This window comes from Cervus canadensis, chromosome 6, assembly GCF_019320065.1.
Source record: "Cervus canadensis isolate Bull #8, Minnesota chromosome 6, ASM1932006v1, whole genome shotgun sequence".
In the NCBI taxonomy this organism is placed as follows: Eukaryota; Metazoa; Chordata; class Mammalia; order Artiodactyla; family Cervidae; genus Cervus; species Cervus canadensis.
In genome coordinates this window covers 80,820,476-80,830,821 of record NC_057391.1, presented here as the reverse complement: position 1 = coordinate 80,830,821, position 10,346 = coordinate 80,820,476, and positions in this window count along the sequence as shown.

The following is a 10,346-nucleotide window of genomic DNA, read 5'->3' as shown; positions in this document are numbered from 1 at the left end:
TGGATTACTGTGATATTGAATGGTTTGCCTTGGAAACGAAGACAGATCATTTTTTGTTTTTGAGATTGCATCCAAGTACTGCATTTTGGACTCTTTTGTTGACTATGACGGCTACTCCATTTCTTCTAAGGGATTCTTGCCCACAGTAGTAGATATAATGGTTATCTGAGTTAAATTCACCCATTCCAGTCCATTTTAATTCACTGATTCCTAAAATGTTGATGTTCACTCTTGCCGTCTCCTGTTTGACCATTTCCAATTTGCCTTGATTCATGGACCCAACATTCCAGGTTCCCATGCAATATTGCTTTTTACAGCATCAGACTTTACTTCCATCACCAGTCACATCCACAACTGGGTATTGTTTTTGCTTTGGCTCCATCTCTTCATTCTTTTGGAGTTAGTTCTTCACTGATCTGCAGTAGCATATTGGGTACCTACCGACCTGAGGAGTTCATCTTTCAGTGTCCTATCTTTTTGCCTTTTCATACCGTTCATGGGGTTCTCAAGGCAAGAATACTGAAGTGGTTTGCCATTCCCTTCTCCAGTGGACCACATTTTGTCAGATCTCTCCACCATGACCCATCTGTCTTGGGTGGCCCTATATGGCATGGCTTATAGTTTCACTGAGTTAGACAAGGCTGTGGTCCATGTGATCAGATTGGTTAGCTTTCTGTGACTGTGGTTTTCAGTCTGTCTGCCCTCTGATGAAGAAGGATAAGAGGCTTATGGAAGCTTCCTGATGGGAGAGACTGACTGAGGGGGAAACTGGGTCTTGTTCTGATGGGCAGGACCATGCTCAGTAAATCTTTAATCCAATTTTCTGTTGATGGGTGGGGCTGTGTTCCCTCCCTGTTATTTGAGGGAGGCCAAACTATGGTGGAGGTAATGAAGATAATGGCAACCTCCTTCAGAAGGCCCCATGCATGCACTGCTACACTCAGTGCCCCCAACCCTGCAGCGGGCCACCACCAACCCATGCCTCTACCAGAGACTCCTGAAAACTCACAGGCGAGTCTGGATCAGTCTCTTATGGGGGTCCTCTCCCCCGGGTCCTGGTGCGCACAAGGTTCTGCTTGTGTCCTCGCAGAATCTGTTTCCCAGTCCTGTGCAAGTTCTGGCAGCTCTATGGTGGTTAACGGCGACCTCCTCCAAGAGGGCTTGTTCCATACCCACATCTACTGCACCCAGAGCCCTGCCCCTGCAGCAGTCCACTGCTGACCCGTACTTCCACAGGAGACACTCAAACACAGTTCTGTCTCAGTCTCTGTGGGGTCTCTGGGTCCTGGTATGCACAAGGTATATTTGAGCCCTCTGAGCGTCTGTGGCGGGTGTGGGGTTTGATTCTAAATGTGATTTCACCCCTCCTACCATCTTGCTGGGGCTTCTCCTTTGCCCTTGGACGTGGGGTGTCTCCTCGAAGTCGCTCCAGCACCACACAGCTGTTGCTCCAGCACCTACTATCTTGCTGGGGCTTCTCTGCCCTTGAACAGAGGGTATCTCACATGGGATGTCTCCTTAAATTGTACTTTGATGTGGGGAAAGGGAAATAACCAACTTCAGAAACGCCTCTTCATTTCTGTCTCACCCAGGGTGAGGAAATTGGGAGAGAGAGCTCTGTTCCACTGTGTCATTCAGGGATGGAGGCTCACTCCTGTCATGTAGTGGCCATCTTCCAGAGCCTCAGAGCTTTGCTGATTTTATATCTTCTTTCATGAAGTGTTTATTCAAAATTTTTCTTCTTCTTCACTATTGTTTTCCTCTTCCCACTGGCAAAAAGACATAATCTTTTGTTATATATGGCTATAAAATCAATATAATGAAGTCACGAAAGATGGATACTATATTATTTCCCAAGATGAGTTCACTGTTTGTCTTGCTGGGGTTTCTCCTTTGCCCTTGGACATGGGGTATCTCCTCAAAGACTTTCCAGTTTCCCACTTACTGAAGAAAATCCCATTTTGGAAGAAAGAAGGATAAAGAGAGAGGTCTTAGTTAGAAAGGCTAAGTCGTCTACCTGAGAACCAAGAGAGAGAAGGCACGATGGGAGAGGGAAATAAAAGACATCAGGGTCAGAGCTAGAGAAGAAGCTTGGTGTTTTGTTTGGGGCTTCTGATAATAAGTATGGGGTGTGAAGGAAGTGACTTGGGAAATGTTGCTACACTACTTCGCTAATGTTGAAGGCCCTAATTTTTTGTTTTGCTTTGGTTTTTTAGCTCTGTAGCTTGTGGCATCACAGTTCCCCCACCAGGAATTGAAACTGAGCCCCTGGCAGTGGAAACACAGAGTCTTAACCACTGTCCTGCCAGAGAATTCCCAAAGATGCTAGTGTTCGTGTCTTTAAATTTTATTTATTTGTTTATTATGTTTGGCTGCCTTGGGTCTTCATTGCTTTCTCTAGTTGCAGTGAGCAGGGGCTACTCCCTAGTTGCCGTGGGCAGGTTTCTCATTGCAGTGGCTTCTGTTGATGCAGAACACAGGCTGTAGGCATATGAACTTCAGTAGTTGTGGCGTACAGGCTTAGTTGGCCTAGCACATGTGGAACCTTCCCGGACCAGGGATCTAAACCTATGTCCCCTGCATTGGCAGGCAGATTCTTAAACAATGGACCACCAGGGATGTCCAGCCCTAATGTTCTTAGGCAGAAGCAGAGTCCAGTGAAAAACCTGGATTAGCTGGGTTGTACAGAGATATATACGGCTTCTTATATATATAGACATCCATATAAATATATCAGTTCAGTTCAGTTCAGTTCAGTTGCTCAGTCGTGTCCAACTCTTTGCGACCCCATGAACCACAGCACGCCACGCCTCCCTGCCATCACCAACTCCCAGAGTTTACTCAAACTCATGCCCATCGAGTCAGTGATGCCATCCAGCCATCTCATCCTCTGTCGTCCCCTTCTCCTCCTGCCCCCAATCCCTCCAGCATCAGGGCTTTTTCCAATGAGTCAACTCTTCGCATGAGGTGGCAAAGTACTGGAGTTTCAGCTTCAGCATCAGTCCTCCAATGAACACCCAGGACTGATCTCCTTTAGGATGGACTGGTTGGATCTCCTTGCAGTCCAAGGACTCCAAGAGTCTTCTCCAACACGACAGTTCAAAAAGCATCAATTCTTCGGGGGCTCAGCTTTCTTCACAGTCCAACTCTCACATCCATACATGACTACTGGAAAAACCGTAGCCTTGACTAGATGGACCTTTGTTGGCAAAGTAATGTCTTGCTTTTAAATGCTGTCTAGGTTGGTCATAACTTTCCTTCCAAGGAGTAAGCATCTTTTAATTTCATGACTGCAGTCACCATCTGCAGTGATTTTGGAGCCCAAGAAAAAAAGTCTGACACTGTTTTCCACTGTCTCCCCATCTATTTCCCATGAGGTGATGGGGCCAGATGCCATGATCTTAGTTTTCTGAATGTTGAGCTTTAAGCCAACTTTTTCACTCTCCTCTTTCACTTTCATCAAGAGGCTTTTTAGTTCCTCTTCACTTTCTGCCATAAGGGTGGTGTCATCTGCATATCTGAGGTTATTGATATTTCTCCCGCAATCTTGATTCCAGCTTGTGCTTCTCCAGCCCAGCGTTTCTCATGATGTACTCTGCATATAAGTTAAATAAGCAGGGTGACAATATACAGCCTTGACGTACTTCTTTTCCTATTTGGAACCAGTCTGTTGTTCCATGTCCAGTTCTAACTGTTGCTTCCTGACCTGCATACAGGTTTCTCAAGAGGCAGGTCAGGTGGTCTGGTATTCCCATCTCTTTCAGAATTTTCCACAGTTTATTGTGATCCACACAGTCAAAGGCTTCACGTAGTCAATAAAGCGGAAATAGATGTTTTTCTGGAACTCTCTTGCTTTTTCGATGATCCAACGGATATCGGCAATTTGATCTCTGGTTCCTCTGCCTTTTCTAAAACCAGCTTGAACATCTGGAAGTTCTCAGTTCACGTATTGTTGAAGCCTGGCTTGGAGAATTTTGAGCATTACTTCCTAGTGTGTGAGATGAGTGCAATTGTGCAGTAGTTTGAGGGCTATATAAAAAATAGATACATAGGGCTATATATTTCTATATATAGAGAGATATATATAGGGCCAGGGCTTCTATATTTTTCTGTATATACAGATATATATAGGGCTAGGGCTTCCCAGGTGGCACTAGTGGTAAAGAACTCCCCTGCCAATGCAGGAGACATAAGAGACCCAGGTTCAATCTCTGGATTGGGAAGATCACTTGGAGGAAGGCGTGGCAACCCACTCCAGTATTCTTGCCTGGAAAATCCATGGACAGAGGAGCCTGGCAGGCTACAGTGTATTGATTTACAAAGAGTCGGACACAACTGAAGTGACTTAGCACATGCATATACACACACATACAGAGACAGTTAAGATATTTTCCCTGACCCTAAAAAGAGAGTCAAAGGAATCAGATACACACAGATGATCACAATAGAAGGGGAAAAGTCCATGTAGATTCAGTAAATGCAGATGGAGTGCTATTAAAGTAGTCTGAACCAATTTACACATGGGGGAAATCAGGGTCAGATTCGCAAAGGCAGTGACATTGAGGAATAGGCCAGATTGAGTGTGGGGAGATGGCTGGGGAACCCATTAACAGGTTGGAGAAAACCCATTAACAAAGACCCAGGGTAGAAAAGCCAGGGGTTTTCAAGTGGTTCAGTGTAGCTGATGTGATGCCTAAGGTACCAGTAGACAGAAAAGGCAGGAAGGGGAAGGTGGGCTGGACCCCAGACACCATCCTAGGGAATTAGGACTTTGCAAAGCAGTGGGAGGCACTGAAATGTTTTAAGCATGAGTGTGGCATGATCTTGGCACTCAAGGTTGAAAGAAAACTTAGAAATAATCCATTTCTGTCTCCTTATCTTGCAAATGAAGAAGCTGAGACCCAAGGATCAAACTGGATGTCCTGCATTGCAAGCAGATTCTTTACCCTCTGAGCCACCAGGGAAGCCCAAAAGCTGAGGCCCAGGTGTGTCCAAAGCTATCAAAGTTAAGTGAGCCAGAATTTCATGACTGACCTGTGACTGGAATGGATTTGAATCCTGATCTGAATCCAGAACCTGTGCTGTCTACCCTTCACCATATCAACTCGTCTCAGGACGGAGCACAGAGGAGAGGAGGCAGGGAGGCGAACGGTGTCTGCTCCAAATCTGAGAAGCAGGCCAGACATCTATGAGGTGGGTCCATAGAACAGGCCCCTCCACACACTCTGGTGGGAAACCAAGGCTCCAGACAGGGCGGTGACAGGACAGGGCTGTGGTGTGGAAAGATGGTTCTGTCAGCACCAAAGCCCAGCAGCTGTTTTTTCTAGAGAAAGCTGAACCTCCCCTTTCCTGAGGGGAGCCTGGAGCTCCCCTCCCGGCCTCCCACCGCCCACCCAACATTGGCTGTGACTGAGGCAGATGAGAGCCTGGTCCCTGCTGGCTGTCTGTGGGCCCCACCTCACAGGCCATGGGGCTCCAGGCCAACAAGATGGCGTGTTTCTAGTTTCTGAGGTAACTTTGTTACCATAGAAACCACCAGGCAGGGAGGAGGGTCAGGGCTTCCCCACAGAGCTGGGCAACCCCCACCCCCACCCCACCGCCTCCATTTCTCTCACTTGAGAGGGCGTCACCTGGATGACAGGCAGAGGGTCCAGCTCCCTGTCCTCATTGGACTCAGAATAGGAGACACCCCCCCACCCCCACCCCACTCCCGACCCCTATCTCGAAGTCTCCCCCTTCTTCTCTCCCCTCTAAGGCCCCTGTCCCACCCACCCAGCCATCAGCCAGGGTCCCCCATGAGTCACCATGTGGGCCACTCGGTAACGCGAGCCTCTGCACTCACACAGCCGGGCCAGCAGCGCTGGTTGTTTACAGACATGTGATTGCCTGACGCCCCCAGCGGGGCCTGAGGTTTAGACTGTAACTGTGATATCCTCCCCTCCTTGAGCTCTTGATCCCTCTCAAAGCCGTCTCTGCCACAGCCCTCTTTCTGAAGCCTGTGAAGTCTTCTCGTTTGCCAGACAAGCTGGAAGGAAGTACTGAGACGGTGAGAAATCTGCCCAGGGAATTCCAGCCCCAGAGTCTCTGGAGGGTCTGGGGGGCCCGACAGCTGGCCGCGGCTGCCACGCAGGGTGAGGCAGAGGCCGAGGCCTCGCAGGCTCTGATCTGCTTGTGGACCGGAGAGCCGGCCCTGCAGGGTCATGGAGGGCATCACTCAGGAGGGAGGAGGGCCCAGTCAGAACCTGAGGGTGGGGGGTGCCCAGGGGCTACTGAGAAGGACTGAGTAGCCCATCAACATGAAATACACCCTCTCACCAGGCCGGGCGAGGTAAGGAGCAGGTAGGACTCTTCCCTCACGACCACGTCCTGAGTTCAAATCCAGGAAACTCTGGGTGTCTTTGGGATCCTTCTTTAGAAACCAGTCCTGGCTAATGGGGATTAGCTCCAACACAAAGGCCCCACCTGGGCTATTTCACTAAGACCATTCATCTTCATGTATGTGTAGATTGTCCTGCTGTCTCAGTCCTTCTCCCCTAAGGAAATAACATTTCGCATCCTCTTAGGAAGAGATGAATTGCTGGGAATCCCTGGCTGTCCAGTGGTTAAGATTCAGTGCTCTCACTGCCAGGGGCCTGGGTTTGATCCCTGGTCAGGGAACTAAGGTCTCACAAGCCACGGCAGCATGCCCCCCCCAACACACACACAAAGATAAGTTGTTAGGTAGCAAGTGAGTCTTAACACCGATGGCATTACCGACTCAATGGACCTGAGTTTGAGCAAGTTCTGGGAGCTGATGATGGACAGCGAGGCCTGGGGTGCTGCAGTCCATGGGGTCGCAAACAGTCAGACACGGCTGAGCAAAACTGAACTGAACTGAACTCTTAACACCAGGTATAAACCTTGCTTCTATGAGAACTTGCTTCAGTAACCTGGAATCTCGTGCTCAACCAGTAATGGCCCACCTTTCTGAGAACAACCAGGCAGCAGCTGCCTCACTCCATTGACCGTGGTTCTAGAAGGTCAACCATTCCTAAACCCTCTGGAAGCTGACCCTTTGCTGTACTCCTCAATTCCCCAAAGCCTGTGAAAGATGACCCCTCTGCCTTGCTCAGAGACTGCCTTGCAAGAACGGCTCTCCCTTGCTGTCCACAGCAAGAGTGGACTCAAAGACTCTTGTTTCAGGTAGTGAGTGGTCACATTTTCCTTTAAAACTGCACCCCAACTCCAAATCTTTCTTATAACCTATTACATATTCCTCCAAAGTCTAGAGGATGAACAATACATTTTTTTTCAGCTTTGGTATAAAGTTAGCCTAAGCTGGGGCCATAATGCCTTCCTTCTTATCCTCTGCCCTCCCCACAACATCCCAGCTCCATCCTGAACCCACATGGAGCATCCACAAGACAAACAGACTTCTCTTTTGATAAAGTGGATCACTTCCCTTGGTATAATTTCTGCCATGTTTCATTATGTCAAAAGACCCCCTCCTCTCACCCCACCAGGCATGAAGATGGGGAGAAAGGTAGAGGTGGAGGAGACTTCCCGATATCAAAATGAGATCATAACATACTCATTATGTTATAACTGGCTTCTTAAGCCTAATACGCTATAGAACTTAATATGTTCCCCCACAACAATAGATATTATTCTACAAAATGATTTTTTTAAGCACTGAATTGCTTTAGAGGAAGATGTGACCACTCATTGTCTGAAACAAGAGTCTGAGTATACTATTGTTTGCTTTGCATCACTTGGATATTCCATTATTCAACAAATTGAACTGTTGTTGGACATTTAAGTTCTTTTTGTTGTAATAAACAGTGCTATGGTGAACATTCTTGTGGATGTGTCTTTGGGTGTAAATCTTTCTCATCTTAAATATAACAACAGCCAGCCTAAGTTAAACTCAGCTTTCAATGGCTTGTTCACCCTCCAGGTGCCTCTCTATCCCAGCCTCATCCTTCAGAGTCACATGTTTTGTGAGTTGTCAAGGACAACCCACTCCAGTATTCTTGTCTGGAGAATCCCACGGACGGAGGAGCCTGGTGGGTCCATAGGGTCGCAAGACTCAGACGTGACTTAGTGACTGCAACACCGCTACATCTTCAGTCTCTTTCTTGGCCTTTCTACCCACCGCCGTGACACAGCCCTGCAAAAATGACTCCAGGGATTTCTGTGGTGCTATCAGTGTCCAGTTTTCACCTTACCCAACAGCACACACTATTCTGAGAATTAAATTCCCAGGCCTTTCCTCAGCCTACCAGCCTCCATGAGGTTGGATGCCTGCCCACCTCTCCAGCCTCATTTCAAGCCATGTTCCCTCTTTTTCTGGAGCCCAACACACTTGCCTTGTCTTAGTTCTGGGGGTGTGTGATGCCCCCATCAGGACTGTTGCTCAAGCTGTTTCCTCTGCCAGGAAATCTATGCCCCCACCCCCCATCCACACCCAACTCCTCACCCTTGCTGAGTAACACACACACATCATCCACCACTCAGCTCAAAGACACTTCCTCAGGAAAGTTTCCCAAACACCACTCCCCATCAAACCAGGTCTAGCCCACCATTAGAGGCTTATGGAGCACTGCCCACTAGCATTAATCACTGTATTCTTCTTTTAGAAATATTTGATTATTTATTTGGCTGCATTGGGTCTTTGTTGCAGCACGCAGGCTTCTCTCCAGCTGTGGTGCACAGGCTCAGTTGCCCTGTGGCATGTGGGATGTTAGTTCCCTGATCAGAAATTGAACCTACATGACCCTACATTGGAAGGCACCAAGAAAGTCCTGTGAATCACCACGTTCTGAAAAGTAATTCTGTAATTTCACGTACAGGGTTGGTAAGAGAAAGCTTTTTGGCCCACTCAATATAATATTTAATATCATTTTAAATGCATCTATTTAAAATTAATTTATTATCACAAATAATATACCAGTTTACTTTGCCCTTTAAAAACATAGAACATTACAGGTATTTTAGAGCTTTATTTGCCCACTGACCATCTCCTCTCCCAAGTCTCGGTCCCTGCCTCCCCCACTCCCTGGATAACACCACTGTTAGAAGCTTAATATGATCAGCATAGGGGTCCAGAGCTTGGTTCTGGAGCCAGACTGCTTAGATTTGATTCCCAGTGCTCCTCCTTCTTAAGTGGGTAAGACTAAGCAAATTACTTAACCTCAGTTCTATCATCTGTAAAGTAAGGATTAATAATAGTAAATAATACTGTAGGATTAAGATTCACATAAGGTGTTCCTTGTTAAATAATTGGGGTAGTGCCAAGCTTGTAGTAAGTGCTGGATAGATGTTAGCTATTACTGTCAGTGATAGTTAATTTTATGTGTCTACTTGACTGGGTCATGGAGTACCCAGATATTTGATTAAACACTATGTCTGGATCTGTCTGTGAGAGGGTTTCCAGATGAGATTAGCATTAATTGGTAGACTAAGTAAAGCAGATGGCCTTCCCCAATGTGGATGCGTACGTGCATGCTCAGTTGCTCAGTTGTATCCAACTCTTTGCAACCCTATGGACTGTAGGCTGCCAGGCTCCTCTGTCCAGGGGATTCTCCAGGCAAGAATACTGGAGTGGGTTGCCATTTCCTCTTCCAGGGGATCTTCCTGATCCAGGGATTGAATGGATGTCTTCCGTCTCCTGCGTCTCCTGCATTGGCAGGTAGATTCTTTACCCCCTGAGCACCTGGGAAGCCCCCAAAGTGGATGAACATCATTCAATCCACTGAGGGCCTGAATAGAACAATAAAGTGGAAGAGGGAAGAATTTACTCTCTCTGCCTGACTGAGCTGGGACACTGATCTGAGACTTAGACCATCCTTGTGCCTCGTTCTCAGGTCTTCAGACTCAGACTGGAACTGTGCCAGGCTTTTCTAGGTCTACAGCATGCAGACAGAGCAGCAGATCATGGGATAATTGCCTCCATAATTGCACAAGTCAATGTCTTACAGTAAGAGTATCTGTCTATCTACTGTCTATCCATCCTATTGGTTCTGTTTCTCTGGAGAATCCTAACAGTCTGCAAAATATGGATAACATTTAGTATTGACTTGGTGTGTACTTTAAAATCGCAGCACTGTTTATAATAGCCAGGACATGGAAGCAACCTAGATGCCCATCAGCAGATGAATGGATAAGGAAGCTGTGGTACATATACACCATGGAATATTACTCAGCAGTCAAAAAGAATTCATTTGAATCAGTCCTAATGAGATGGATGAAACTGGAGCCCCTTATACAGAGTGAAGTAAGCCAGAAAGATAAAGAACATTACAGCATACTAACACATATATATGGAATCTAGAAAGATGGTAACGATAACCCTATATGCAAAACAG